Here is a 16,219-nt window from a genome sequence, read left to right as displayed (position 1 = left end):
CTCAGGGTCCTTCCATTCGCGACATGACTCGCCGAGTCAGTCCATGACTCGCCGAGTCCAACGATTTCCGAGTCCTGACCTGTCCAACTCGCTGAGTCTCTAACCGGCTCACTGATTCGAGTCTCAACTCGAAGGGTTTGGGGTTTCGCGACCTAACTCGCCGAGTCCAAGAACAGACTCGTCGAGTACCATGCAATCTTCATCCAACTCGCCGAGTTGTTCTTCCAACTCGTCGAGTTCATGCCCAACATCATCCGACTCGACGAGCTGTTCATCCCACCCGTCGAGTTCCTCCTCATCTTCATGCTACTCGCCGAGTCCACTCAAAGGACTCGTCGAGTCCATTCAGATCTCCAAACATGCAGAGGACTTTTGAGTCATGCATGGACTCCAAACTATAGATCTACCCTTCCCAAGCATATTCCCCACGTAAAGTTGCAAACTTTACGTGTAGAGATGGAGATCTAGGCAAAAAGCACCATAAACTAGGGTTTAAGGCCAAGGGGCTACAAAATCGACTCAAGGGCTAATACTTTATGCTTCTCCAGTCCATAAACACACTTGGATCTGAAGTAGCAACTCCAGATCCGGCTTCTAACTCAAAATAATATCATTATGGCTAAAGAGCCCCAACAACCACACATAGATCTAGGTGCAAAAAGGGTCCAGGAACTAGTTTATTACCTCCAAGTGCTCAGAATGAACTCACAATCCCATATCTATAGCCCCTTCTTGCTCCTCCGAGTTCCTTCTTCCTTTTCCAAGCTTTAATGCACCTTCCAAGGCTCAAATAGGGGATATGGCGGCTAGGGTTTGGTATCCAGGGCTAAAGAGGCGGTAAGGAACCCTAGGAAGGAGATTAAGACATTTATATAGGCTCCATGTCCCGAATATAGGCTCCATGTCCCGAATTTAGGGTTTTCCACGCAATATCAAGGCGTTAAGATTGATCAGATTCGCTCTTCAATCTGATACTTTTAGACTGGTGAGTTCATGTACGACGGCAAAAGAAATATGGGACAGGTTACGAGAATTGTACTCTACAGACGAAGATCTTGAACACTCCATTCAAACCTTACTCTTGTCCGAGTTTGGTGAGTTCAAGCAAGGAGTCGAAGAAATAGTGACCCAAATGTTCGATCGCTTCAATCATCTTCTTAGCAAGATGATCAAACATGACATTGAAAGGAAGCTTATTGAGCAGAAGGTTACATTTTTGAACGGTCTCAGATCTGAGTGGAGAGCAGTTGTGTCCACAGTTAAAGCGCACGAGCAATTTAAATCCTACTCTTTGGCGAAACTGGTGGGCATCTTGAAATCTCAGGAGAAGATCGTGTTGCAGGAGAAGAATGTGGTTTCAAGCCTAGGTTCGTTAGCCCTCCTGTCCAAAAGTAAAGCTATGATGGATGAAGAAGACCTCCACTTGGAGGACTATGACCTTACTTCTGAGGACTTTGCTATGATGGTGTCGAACCCCAAGAGGTTCATCAAAAAGAGATTCCCCTCTAATAAGAACCGAAACCGGCAGGGGAGTTATAGCTCAAAAAAGGTCAAAGAAGAACCGAAGGCTGAAGAATCAAAGAAGGAACCGAAGGCTGAAGGAGATTCCGGAGTAAGCTGCTATTATTGTGGAGGAAAGAACCATTATGCAAAGGATTGTGTCCTCAAAAAGATGGCAGAGAAGGATGAGGAAAAGGATGAAGAAGCTTTGCTGCAGAAAAAGCTTGATGAAATCAGGAAAAAGAAATCTACCGCTAACCCTTCTATGAATGCTCTAATTGTGCAGGGTTCGGTTGCTGATAATGAGTTCGGTGGCGTGGAGGTTTGGTCAACCGACTCTGAAGATGATGAAGTGAGGAAGCCTTCTCATGCAAAGGCTTATGTGGCGAAAGAAGAAAGCAGTGGAGGAAGATGCTTGATGGTGTATGACATATCTCAGATGAGGGGATATAATACTGATGGTGGGAATAATGAACCGAAGGAGCAACAGGATTTGTGCTTTACAGCTAAGCCGCTTAGCATGCAGTTCAACGAACTTGACGAACTGATCAAGAAGGTACAATCCATCTTTGTCTCATTTAAAGTCCCACAAAGCTCATATGAAAAAGAACTAAAAAGTGTTAATTCAAGAATCTCTCATCTAGATAGTAGTTTAACTCAAACTCGGGTCACCAATTCTAACCTAACTGACCAATTAAGCAGGGTGTCTTCGAAGAGTGAGGAACGGCACATATGGATTGAACTGAAGGAGTCGGAATTAATCAAAACAAAAGATGAAAACATTTATTTACAAAGAGACAATTTAAAGCTTTTGAAACAGCGAAATGTTTTTTGTTTGATTGCTAAATGTCTTTACACTAATATTACTCAGCTTCATTTGGATTGTGAAATAGGACAAAAGATTTATCGCATGATTTTGCCCTTCCTTGAGTTTAAGGAGGATGAAATTGATGCTGAAGCGTATAATTGTGAGAGTGTTATATCATCTGAGGACGTTAATCCGACGTACATGTACGGACTGGACAAAATCGAATCTTTTATTAAGTCCAAGGACCATAAGGACATGCTTAAAAACCTTTTGGATGAAAATGATAAACTGAAACTGAGAATCGAAACCATACAAAAATTTGACTCCTTAAACTCCAACTTGAGCTCAGAAAATAAAATTGATGTTGAAAATGCATCTGAGCTTAATGAGGACGACAATATGAGTGAAATTTCTGTAGAGGACACGGTTGACTGTTCAGAATTTGTAAAAAGCGAACCTGAAAACCACAAGAATCTAATTTCAGAAAATTCAGTGGAGTTCGCTCGTATGTCCCAACAAAAGTCCCCGATTCTTACAGAGAAGGCCGTAGTATATCAAAAGGTTAGAACCACTCCAAATCTAGTATACAAGGTCACAGGCGTAACCGTACATCAGACTGATGAACTCACAGTTATTGTAAATGAAGACAATGCTGATGGATGCGATGAGTTCTACTGGTCAGCTCCAATCGATAATGCTGATGAAACAGTAGGTTTGTATGAAAGGACCTCATGGAAAAGCAAAGGTAGATACGTGCCAGAACCTTTGAATAAACCTGATAACTTCGATGTGCCAAGTACTAGCGGTACGAAAGATATTCCTCAAGAAAAAGGAAGTCCTGCAAAAGAAGTCACATCTTCAAGTGAAACCTCATCAGTTTAGAGTGAACCAGCTATAGAAAAACCAAAACCGAAAGCCAACATCCATCATCAACCGAAGCAGATGAGAAATCAAAAACGTCAAAGGAATCAGAGATATAGGAAGAATCTCTCTGAAAGAAAACAGTTTTGGCAATCCCAAAATGCCTATTTCTCACATCAAGACAGGAACTTAAAGTCAGAGAAAAATCCTGTTAAAACGCAAGAGAGCAACAACAACCGAAAGCAGAGGTTCGGTTCGGAGAAAAACATCAACCGACAGCAAAGGTTCGGTTCAGAAAATAATCCCAACCGAAAGCAAAGGTTCGGTTCTGAGAATGACTCCAACCGAAAGCAGAAGTTCGGTTCAGAGAACGAAACCAACCGAAAGCAAAGGTTCGGTTCTGAAATCAAAAGAAATCCAAACTCTAGGGTCGGTCCCACTGATGATCAAAAGCAAAAGGGTCACCTAGAGTCTCCAGCCAAGAAGTCATCTCAATCTAAGCTCTCTCATTCTAACTCTTCCAATTCTTCAAACTCATCTAACTCTTCTCCACCTCGTTCTAAATTCCATTCTGTTCCTTCTCAAAAATCTCAATCATCAGCTGAACAAAAAGGAAAACAGAAGGATTCAGCGTCTAAACCAGAGTCTAAACCGAAAGCACCGAATCCAAATAAAATTAAAGTTTTTACCATCAAAAAGAAAGATGAAACAACACTAATAAAACGAACATACCTTGTTGACATCTCTCTTACTATTCCTGTTCCTGTGAAAGGCTCACGTGGACCAAAGAAACTTTGGGTTCCTAAATCTGCTTAATTTTTGCAGGTTATCAGTGACGAGCAGTTTGACGAAGAATGGTACATTGATAGTGGCTGCTCGCATCACATGGCAGGAAGGAAGGAAGAGCTAAGGGAATACAGGTCTCTTTCAAATGGTGGAAACGTCAAGTTTGGAAACAACTCCTTCGGCACCATAAAAAGATATGGAATGATTACTAATGGTGATTTCACGATAAGGAAGGTTGCATACGTGGAAGGGCTACAACACAACCTCATCAGTGTATCTCAGCTTGTTGGAGGTACCGGTCTCAAAGTCTCATTCGACGATGAGGGTTCTGAAATAATTGAGAAGAAGACGAAAAGAGTTATTCTCAAATCGGAGCGTAAAGGTGAAATGTTTCCCCTAAACCTCAAACCCATCAAAGGAAACCCAGCTATCTGCCTGTTATCAAAAGCACAATCTGACGAAAGCTGTTTGTGGCACCGAAGGCTCTCTCATCTTAACTTTAAGGACATCAACAAACTTGTCACTGGAGGTCATGTACGAGGTCTTCCATTGCTCAAGTTCGATAGAGATCATTTGTGTGCTGCATGCGAAATGGGGAAGCAGAGTCGTCAAAGTCATCCATCTATAATAAACACTAAAGTTGTTGAACCACTTGAATTACTTCATATTGATTTATGTGGTCCATCATCTATCGAAAGCATCGGCGGTAGCAAGTATATTCTTGTTATTGTAGATGATTTTTCGCGTTTTACATGGGTGTTCTTTCTGAAGCTTAAATCTGAAGCGACTCACAAGCTGAAAGTGTTCATTAAGCAGATTGAAGTACAGCTGAAGAAGGTCGTTCGCAATATCAGGAGCGACAATGGTCTGGAATTTAAAAATACAGATTTCGAAAAATTTCTGACAGAAAAGGGAATCAGACACAACTTCTCAGCTCCCTACACACCTCAACAAAACGGGATTGTCGAAAGACGAAACCGATCTTTGTGTGAAGCAGCCCGAACCATGTTAAGTTTCGCTTCCTTACCTTTATATTTTTGGGCTGATGTTATTTCTGCTGCTTGTTTTACACAGAATAGGTCATATCTCAACAAGCGATTCACACTCACTCCTTATGAGATTCTCAACAACAGGAAGCCAAATGTGAAATTTTTCCATGTGTTCCGTTCACAGTGTTTCATCTTTAACTCTAAAGAACACCGCAACAAGTTCGATGTCAAAGCCGACGAAGGAATATTTCTGGGCTATTCTCTCACTTCTAAAGCGTACAGGGTATTAAACAAGCGTTCGAGGAAAATTGAAGAGACTTACTACGTGACTTTTGATGATAGCTATGTCAAAAAGCAAAAGTCCAATGAAGACACAGCTGGGGAAATCTTTCCTCAAACTGGCCAAGTCACGGTCTCAATCGCTAATCTATTCGAGAAGTTTATGGAGCTATTTGACGAACCATAGAAAGCCACTCTCTCAGAAGCAGGTGCAGCAGACAATAAGGTAGATCACATAAAACAAATTGTTGAAGATGCTGCAAGGAGAATGAATGAAGGAGGATCAAGTTCTGACGAGCCTCAATCACACAATGCTTCAGTCGAGGGGGAGGATCAACCGTCGTCATCTCAGATGACCTCACATGTCGAGGGGGAGCTAGGGTCTCTAACTGCTCCCGAAAGCACTTCACCAACCGAAAGTGCCTCACCATCCGAAGGTGCATCATTGCCCGAAAGCTCCACACCACAAGAAACCTCTGAAGCTCAAGATTCTCAAGACACTCCTGAAAGCTCATCTATCGAGGGAGAGCAAGCTGATATGACTTACGACTATGAAAGCCAGTCCGAATCAGAAGAAATGATAAACGCTGAACTGGATCCAACCTTTGATCCAAACTACCCTCCTCTCACCAAATGGACCAGAGATCATCCTGTCTCTCAAGTTGTTGGTGATGTCTCTGAAAAGGTTCTGACCCGATCATAACTCAAGGCAAAACAGACCTCCTTATTTTCCAAAGTTGAATTATGCATGTTTAACTCATTCGTATCAAAAGTTGAACCGAAGACAGTTAACACTGCTCTTGATCACTCCGATTGGGTTCAAGCTATGCAAGACGAACTGAACGAATTCGAGAGGAACAAAGTCTGGCGCCTTATTCCAACTCCTCCAGATGCCTCGGTTGTTGGTCTTAAATGGGTCTTTAGGAACAAAATGGACAAGGAAGGAAACGTAATTCGAAACAAAGCTCGTCTGGTCGTGAAAGGATACTGTCAGGAGGAAGGGATTGATTATGAAGAGACTTTCGCTCCTGTAGCTAGGCTGGAATCTGTAAGAATATTTCTAGCCTATGCTGCCCACAAAAACTTTGAGGTCTACCAAATGGACGTTAAGTGTGCATTTCTCAATGGAGAACTCGAAGAAACTGTGTATGTGGAGCAACCTCCTGGATTCGTGAACGAAAAGTATCCTAATCATTGTTACATTTTGGATAAAGTCGTGTATGGACTGAAACAAGCACCGAGAGCCTGGTATGAAACGCTGACTAAATTTTTAAAGATGTCCAAATTCAAACAAGGTTCGGTTGACCCAACCTTCTTTCGTAAAAAGGAAGGTAACCACCTTATGATCGTTCAAATTTATGTCGATGATATCATCTTTGGCTCAATGAATCCGAGCCAAACAGCTGAATTCAGAAAGCTGATGGAGACTAAATTTGAAATGAGCTCAATGGGTCCTATTAACTTTTTCCTTGGTTTAAATATTAGACAGGGACCCGAAGGCATCTTTATTAATCAGGAAGCTTACACGAAGACTCTTCTTGCAAAGTTTGGCATGATGGGAGATTCAAAAGTCAAAGTTCCCATGGCGTTCGGCACCAAGCTCACCCCATCCTTGGACAAACCGGCTGTTGATATCACACTTTATCGTCAAATGATAGGCTCTCTGATGTATCTTACTGCTAGCAGGCCTGACATAATGTTTTCTGTGTGTTACTGTGCTAGATTTCAGGCAAACCCACGCGAACCTCACATGCTTGCAGTGAAGAACATTCTACGATATCTCAAGCGAACTACCTCTTTAGGTCTATGGTATCCTTCTAACTCAGGCTTCTTCGTTCAAGCCTACTCAGATGCAGACCTTGGAGGTTGTGGACTCGATAGGAAAAGCACCACTGGCGGCTGCCAATTCCTTGACGGGAAGTTGGTTAGCTGGCAATCAAAGAAACAAACCTGTGTGTCTTTGTCTACTGCTGAAGCTGAATACATAGCAGCTGCATCCTGCACCTCTCAAGTGATTTGGATCCAGAGTCAACTTCGAGACTATGGATTCAATATGAAAAAGATCCCACTATATTGTGACTCTGAAAGTGCAATTAGGATCTGTCATAACCCAGTGCAACACTCCAAAACCAAACACATAGCACTAAGGTATCACTTCATCAAAGATCATGTGGAAGATGGAAACGTTGAAGTACACTTTGTTAGGACCACTGATCAACTGGCTGATGTCTTTACCAAAACTCTTCCTGAAGCGTCATTCAACAAAATACTACAAGGTCTAGGTATGATGGAATCAGAGTCAGTACCACAAACTACCTCTCAAACTCAAACGTCAGAAGCGAAATAGACCGAACGTTCGGGTTCGGTTGAATCATCTGCACTCACTCATCATTTCGAAGGTAGTTTTCTTGGTTGTATATTTCTTGTACAAAGTTGTTTATCTTATTATTCAAAATATTTTCTTTTTGCAAGTCTAAATTCCTTGGTTTTTCAAAATTTTTCAAAACCGAAATCAACCGAAGGTTCGGGTTCGGTTTTCAAAATTTTTCAAAACCGAAATCAACCGAAGGTTCGGGTTCGGTTTTTCAAAATTTTTCAAAACCGAAACCAACCGAACGCTCGGGTTCAGTTTTCCAAAATTTTTCAAAACCGAAACCAACCGAACGCTCGAGTTCGGTTTTCCAAAATTTTTCAGAACCGAAACCAACCGAACGCTCGGGTTCGGTTTTCCAAAATTTTTCAAAACCGAAACCAACCGAACGCTCGGGTTCGGTTTTTCAAAATTTTTCTCAACCGAAATCAACCGAACGCTTGGGTTCGTTTCCAAAATTTACCAAAGTTTTTTTTATCTTTTTATTTTCTTTCTCAGTCTTTTTTTTTTATCACTTATTTTTTTTTATATATATCAAAAACTCCAAAAATATTTTGTTCTTTATTTACCTTTTGTCTTTAATTTTTATTTGTGTGTTCGTTCGTTTATGGGGAAATAATTGTTGGATTAGTTAAGTGTCCCTAGAAGCATGCTGCTGTATGTGCCCAAAGCCTCATCAGATTCTGAATAATAGCCTTAATGACTTGGTATATACAAACCTCGTCTTCCCAATTAGGCTGCCACACTTATTCTAATCGTGAGCTACCTAACTCTCTTCTCATATGAGATAAGAGTTTTCTGTTTGGTCCTTCTTTTCGCAGCAGAGGTACTTTGATTTCTTACACCATCTCAATTACATTTCTCCATCAAATTCGTTTCACCAACGTAACCCTTGAGACTCTCAAAAATTACCACTGAGGTTTATGGTTACTCAAACACTGTGTTTATGATCTTAGTTTCGTGCCACTACGAGCTGAGTGAAACCCAAAATTCAATACCAAATCTGAATTGACGGTGAACAATTAATTTGCTCAAGTTTTCACCAAAGAATTGACGGATGTATCTTCATGAAATCTCAAATTTTTATTTTGTGTGATTCCTATGAAATTGTTAAACACCATAACATTTCTTCCCTTGGGATCCAGTTTTTAATTTTTTGTTGAGATTTTATATTTTCCAAGCCACTTTAAAATTAATTCCTACCTACTTGTTCAACAGACTACACCGGTCTCACAAGTACTTTGTTCAATTTCTATCTTATTTCAAGATTAGGACTGTTGAATCAAAGCTAAAGCCACCCTAAGGAGCCTAATTAAAAGAAGCCTTTCAACACTTATTAATAAGTGTTTGATCGTCATTCAACGGGAAACCACACTAACACTTTAAGGTCTCTCTTGAATTTGAAGGAAGAGATTCGTGCCCGGGATCATTTGTTTCGTGTCTTTATTGACATCACATTTATTCCTAAAAAGATTTTCTTTATTTCTTTTCTTTTTACACTCTTAGCATGAAAATCTTTGATTTTCCAAAATTCTGGTACTGATTAATTACAGGCTTTTTCCTTGGATCGGTGGTTAATTATAAAGATGTGGTCAAAAATAATCCACGTGGGAGTATTATTCAAAAGATGTCGTTACAAGGATAAGATGAAGGGTTGCTGACTCGGGCGGGAGTCTAATTAATTTGATTTCAAACGGCGGTAAAAAGGGAACGCGTGCGAATTTGAAACGTCCAATCTCCAAATGACGTTGCAGACGCGTGTACGAATTTGAAACGGTTCCTCTCTAAAAAGCACAGAAAAGCGCGTGTGGATTTGAAATGGTTTATCAGAAACGGCGCTTGATGGGAGGCGTGTTCCAAGGAATCTGACACTCTCTCTCATGCGTGATCATCGCTTACCTTAACTGTCACGCCTCAGTCATTCCGGAAAACTCTTCGTATTTCGATAGACGATTTGGGCAGATTTTTCTCTCTCCTTACACCCACTATAAAAGGCGACATCCTCTCCCATTTACCTCTTTACTGCATCAAAATTCCCAAGAGAGCAAAAATTCCCTGAAACCCTTACTGTTCATCATCTTCTTCCCGACTTCAACAATGGCAGATTCATCCTCTGTTCATGCTACCTCTCACATCCTTCCCATTCGCCCTCAACAGTGTTTGGTAATCGATTTAACCCCTCAGGCATACGACTCCTACATGTTCCCAATCATCGAGTGTCTGAAATATTCGCCCATAGCTCCTGCACTTTCTAGGGTGGAATCGGTGCCCATGGAGCTCTTATCGCAGATTTATGCGACTGCACATTATGATAAAGTCGTCGATAGGATCTTCTTCGAGGTTTCTGATCACAAAGCCTCTATTTCCAAGCAACGATTTGGCTCATTGCTAGGGTTTGCTGCTGACCCTTCAAGGGTTAATCCGGAGACGATTTCGATAGGGCACCTCTACAACATGTTCTACAATATGGGGTACACGGAGGCGCTCTCCTCCATCGCAAAGTTCAAAAAGTCGTGTTTGCCGCCACAGTGGAACGGTATGTTCACTGTGCTTTTCAAGGGTCTATCAGAAAGGAGCTCAGGTTCAGATGGCTCCAGTCGACTCTTCCTCTCCATTATGTACGGAGTTTACAACGGCGTCAACGTCGACTATGGGTTGGTTCTCTGGCAACAACTCATCCAAAGTTTGTCTTCTTCTTCACGACATTCTGAGGTGTCGTATGCAAGGTTTTGGACCCTCATCACTAAGTGGGCGATGGATAAGCACGATGTCCCCACTGTTGCCGGCGCATCGATGTCTTCGATCGGTACATTCCATACCACGAAGATCATCGTCTCAGATGCATCGAAATTTCCTTTCAATGGTTCCATTTCGGAGACCATGTACGCTGATGTCCCAGCTGACAGCAGAATCATCCGCACTTACAAAACATGAATCTATTGACAATTATCTTTGAAATTGGATTAGCATAAACATTACCACATCAAAAACAAGTTTATAAGTCCAAAAACATCTTAGGGTAATGTTCCTAGTCCAATTCCAGCCAAAAAAGTCGAATTTATGCTGTCTGGGGGTCCAACTCGTCGAGTGCACGAACCAACTCGGCGAGTTGGATGCATTTTGTCTTGGACTCGGCGATTCCATTCATGGACTCAGCGAGTCTGCTGGGCAGACAACATCAAAACTCGATTTTTCAGCTCCTTTTGCAAGTATAACAAGAAAACAAGCCTAGGCTTTGATACCATTGTTGGGTTTTGAGCATTCTAACACTCCTAAGTGTACATGCAACCCTAAATACCTTGGATCTATGTTTTCTCTATTATACATACAAATATGAACATCCAAGGTATTATCCTAATCTAGCATACAAAACATTGAATATAACAAGATAGAATACATACCTCTTTCATGTAGAAAGTCTTCATGAAGCTTGAGTGCCAAGTGCCTCAAGTGTGACACCTCAAATGGTTCACACAACACCAAATACACTTGGAATAACTTGAGAGAATTCTACACTTCATGAAAATCGGCTAGCCCTTTCTTACTCTCTCTAGTGGCCGATTTTGGTCAAGAATAAGATGCATATATAGTTAGGGTTACACCATGTAAACCCTAATTGACATGGCCTTTCATTTCCATGATCCATGGGTACAAAAACACCATGGAGCATCATATGGGTTTTAGCCCAACTAGATAATCCGTGGAGCATTAGCCCACTATATAAGTATGGATGATTTGCACAATCAACTCATATATTTAATTAGTCTTCTTTTGATCACTTAATTAATCCTAGATTAATTCTTGATCAATACTAATTAAATAATCTTATTATTCTTATTATTAATATACTAGAACTTATAATATATTAATAACCATAAGTGTCTTATTTCTCTCATTTAGTCTATCCAAGTGCACGATGCCATGCAACCCAAATGTTCCATGCCGGGTCGGGTCAAGTCTTACCAATTATAGTTATGGACTTAGACATTAATCCAACAACTTGATCTTGTCCGGGTCCGAGATTGGGTGCAAGCCAGCTGGTGCGAGCTGGCATCCTTATCCGAGGAGCGCCCAACGTAGCCAGGGACTACGCCCAGCGTAATCTGAGGCCTCGCTGGGTATAAAAGGGGGGCGAGGGTTCTGACTTTTTCACACATTTCTCAATTCTCTCTCTAGTTTCTTTCTCTATCTAACTCCCCTAAACCCTCCTAAACCCTAGGGAACCTCCCTAGCACCCGAAGGAAGCCCCGAGGCTCTCGGAGTCCCGAAAGAAAAAGAGTCTTTCGGTTTCGAAACGCTGCTCCAAATAAAGTCCGATTTTCTTTAAAATCCGTTGTAAGTGAGTTACGCTTACGCAACTTTTCATATAGCTTTCAAATAATTATAGTAATGTTATTAAGACTTTAAAATAATTATTTAGGCTATTATTATGAGTTATATTGAGTGTTATTTAACACTTATATAATAAAAATAATAGCTAGGCTATTAATTTGTCGTAGTTATCGTTAGACTAAACCCTAGTGGTATTGGTACTAGGTTTTAACGAAGGAAAATTGTTTTGAGAGTATCGAAGCGCTGTCCGAGTGCTGAGTCACCACCTTTCAAGTGAGTGCATAGTCCCTTTTCATCTTACACATAGATATGAAGTATTTTAATATAAATTACGTGCTATGTGTGCATATTGTCTAAATACTTGCTGTCTATGATGGGTGAAAGATTTTTATACATGATTTGAATGATTTAAATTGTATACGTATTTTATATCTACAAATTATGTTGGGTAAAACATGGATAAATGAAATAATTGTTGTGTGATAACACGATGAAATACATCAATGTTGACAGTAATCCAGTCATCTAGTGGAGTATAGATGACGACCATGGACGATACTAGACAGTCCAGTGGAACGCTAATAGGCCCGTAACCTGTAGGTGTTTTTGAACTAGGTGCTCATTAGGTATTTTTGAATTGAGTGTGTTCACTAGGTATTTTTGAACTGAGTGTGTTCACTAGGTATTTTTGAACTGAGTGTGTTCACTAAGTATGTTGAACTAAGTGTGTTTACTAGTTACTTTTGAACTAAGTGTTTACCAGATGCTTTGGACTACGTGTTCACCAGTTATAATCTATAAGCCTTGGTAATGATGTACTCCATGCCAATTCCTTAGGATGATTCTTAGGAATAAATAAACGAGGAATAGCTGATTCTTAGGGTAGATCCTTAAGACTAAAAAAGATAATGGGGATGGGTAATTGGGTTGATTGTTTGATTGTTTAAACATAATAATTATATTATTGTGGGTTGAAAACCCTATGTACTCACCAGGTTTCCCAACCTGACCCACTCAGTTTATTTATATGACAGGTATTAATATGAAGTCACATTACACTGAGAGATTAAAGAGATGTAGATCACTAGTGTAAATAAATGTAAGTTCCGTTTAAGCTTATGTTTCTGTATTGACGATGACATCCCAAACGTTTTAAAATGAATAAAATACGTTTCTTCGAAAATGTTTTGATAACGTATTTATCATGTTTTACTGGGAACAAAATCCGCAACATTTTTATTAAAAGAAGTACTCTGATTTTTTTATAAAGCATAAACAAAATCGGTCTTTTCTGGCCATGAAAATGGGGATGTCACATGAGGCATCACACTTGAGGTGCTAGGCTCACAAGGTTTCAAGGAACACTTTCAACAACAAGGTATGTAGTTCTATCTTTTATACAAAGAAAATTGTACCCCATGTATGCTAGATAGGTTCATAACCTTGGAAAACAACTTTGCATGATTATTAGAAAAACATAGATCCAAGGTTATTAGGGTTGCATGTACACTTAGGAAGTGTTAGAATGCTCAAATCCCATCAAAAATACCATACAGTTATTTGATTATGTGATATGTTAGAACAACATGCTAGTGCTAGGCTAGGGATCTTCAGGAATTGCATGATAGAATATCCTAATTACATGATGTCTGCTAGCCTAGGGTTTCCTTTATATGAGATTGACATCGTTACTATAGTTGCTTAGTGTATGCATCACGGTTATACATAATTAAGATCTTATAGCTTGAGAATGTTTAATTTGGCCTTATGTTCTGTTCTTTTTTGATTGGGAGCTTAGGTAGGATTGGATATTCGAAAGTCTATGGGGTCTAGCGTTATGTATGGCTAGCATACACTAGTGATGCAGGGTTGGTGGAAGTTTCATGGATAGGTGGGTTATGTGAGGTCGGTAGATCAGTTGTGAGACAGTTAGTATTCCTCTAGGACTGAGGATTAAGCGCTCGCTATGTTTACATATATTGTCAGGGTGTTGTGGTGATACATGAGACAAATATGGGTAGGTGTGGAAGGTAGTATGGGCCCATAGTACTGAAAGCACAGGACCCATACGCGTAGCAAGGAAGTCACAACCCCTAGGGTTGGTTGGGAGTTGGTTCGCTGTTAGCATATGGGTTATTCAAGATCTTTTGGGTGTATTTCCAGAATGGTGATTACAAGGCATTTTGAGACCAAATCTAGGTCAGGATCGAGAGTTGTCAGTCAGGATACGTCAGTATTGTCAGGATCGTGTTAGTGAGATCATCTGGGAGGAGGTGATTGGGATTGTTCGGGGTCAGATCCCGAAGATGTTTGGGTCTAACAAGACCGCCATGGTTGAGTAATTCGATGAGCGCTATGTAGCCTTGCTGATATGGCTACCGCAGCAGCTGCATCAGCTGTAACGATGGCAGGAGGAAGGAGCCGGTCGAGATTGCAGTACCGAGACCTGTCACTAGGACATATTTTGGTGTGCAGTGGGCTGCAGTTACTTGGGATTGGGGAAATGTTCCATACTCGTTGCACTCCGTGGGTTGAGCGGGAGAAGTTAGTATATTAGTTTCCTGGTTTGAGGCTTCAGGGGTCTTGCTTGAGGTCGGGATTCGAGTTGCAGGGACTCCAAAAGGGAGCGATGATTATGATCAGTTAGAGTGTTGTAGCTGGAAGTAGAATGGATAATAGATGGATAAGAATGTCGTTTCCTAGGGCAAGGATTATACTCTTTCAGTTGTTCGATCTCCGAGTATTGAGCATGCTTGCGACCCTAGGATCAGGTTGTGTTCCAGCTCGGGTTAGTTAGTCCCAATGATTGGCGACAGTATTTCAGCGCTAGTGAGCATGGGTGGGTCGATGTGGCATGAGTATTTTGTGAGGTCCGGTTCGCCTTGGATCTCTTGTATCGGGCTGAAAGGATTGATTGTACGATCTATTGCACTTTTGGGGACTAGAAACTATGTCTTGGGAGTAGTTTGTAACCCGGTTTAGGGCAAAGGTTGCTTCGGCTACTGTAGTTCAGATATGGATGATCGAGCTGGTGAGTAAGTCAGGGTGCGAGACCCTAAATGATAGTATTTCTAGAGCCGAGGGTGGGAGACTTGTCGGAGCACTTTGGGAAAAAGGGTATTATGTGGGAGGTTGCGGACAGAGTCCTATGGAATAGTTATTCGACGTTGTCAAGATTCAATGGTTTTTAGTAGTCGTTATTAATTGGCGTATGAGAGCGCCAAGGGATGTAGCTTGTTGTTGAAGTATTAGTAGAGCATCTATCTTTGGACTTCAAGATTTGAGAGTGGGATCTTTCAAGCCTCAGGGACTGTCAGCTAAGTTATGTTGGGCTTCACACCAGTGGGTGGTGGTTAGTGTCCTAAGTGGGGGAGAATTGGTAATTCTCAGGGAGCAGGAATTCTCCAAATGGGATTCAAGAGGCGACAGTTGCGAAGCTTGGACCGTGCCACCCATTCCCTTATGCAGTGTGTTTATGCTTCCAGAGTCTTTGGGGTATGTTTCTCCCCAATGGTGAAATAGAATTTTGATTTGTATTAGACTCGTGTTGCGGTAACCTTCGGGATAATTGTGGAAGTCTTCTCAGACTAGTCTGTATTGGTAGAATCGGATCAGTCTCGATCCAGTATGGGCTTTGTGGCGAGTAAATGTGAAGTTAAGGACTCCCAATAATGTTCATGGTAGTCGCTCTTCATGTGTAATGGAAGGTATTTATGATGGGATTAGAGTCGATTCAATGTACGTGTGATCAGGTCTGGGTTATAGTCTGCAAGTTGGATCTAAAGTTCGTCTATCATTCTATTTTGGGGTCGAGTGCGACCAAGGGTTGCAGGATTTTGCTTGGATAAGCAACTTGATCTATAGGTGGATCATGCATAGTGGGATTTGAACATGGTAGCACAGGTTGGCGTTGTAAAGGACGTTGGCTAGGTTCTCTTTTGGATAAGGTTGATAGTTAATCAGGAGCATCCAGTCATGAGCTGAGGGCCAGGTGGGGTATACCAGACTCATGCTGCGGGCTCAGAGGCAATCCAGACCTATGTTGAGGGCCTTGTAGGGGTATTCCAGTCATAGGTTGTGGGCCTAGTGATCCTAGTAGTTCATTCTTCTGTTGGAGCGCTTTCGGAATGGAAACATTATTGAGGTTCGGGCGAGCCGTAATCGGCTGCAAGGAATCACAAGATTTGTGTGAAATACAAGGGTAGTTCCTTGAGCTTCAAGTTATGAGTTTAGACCATAATTTCATATATAGTGGTATTATGATCTCGGGGAACGGTCCAGACATGTTGAAGG

This window comes from Lactuca serriola, chromosome 3, assembly GCF_051521515.1.
Source record: "Lactuca serriola cultivar US96UC23 chromosome 3, Lser_US96UC23_V15, whole genome shotgun sequence".
Classification (NCBI taxonomy): domain Eukaryota; kingdom Viridiplantae; phylum Streptophyta; class Magnoliopsida; order Asterales; family Asteraceae; genus Lactuca; species Lactuca serriola.
This window is presented reverse-complemented; position numbering follows the sequence as displayed.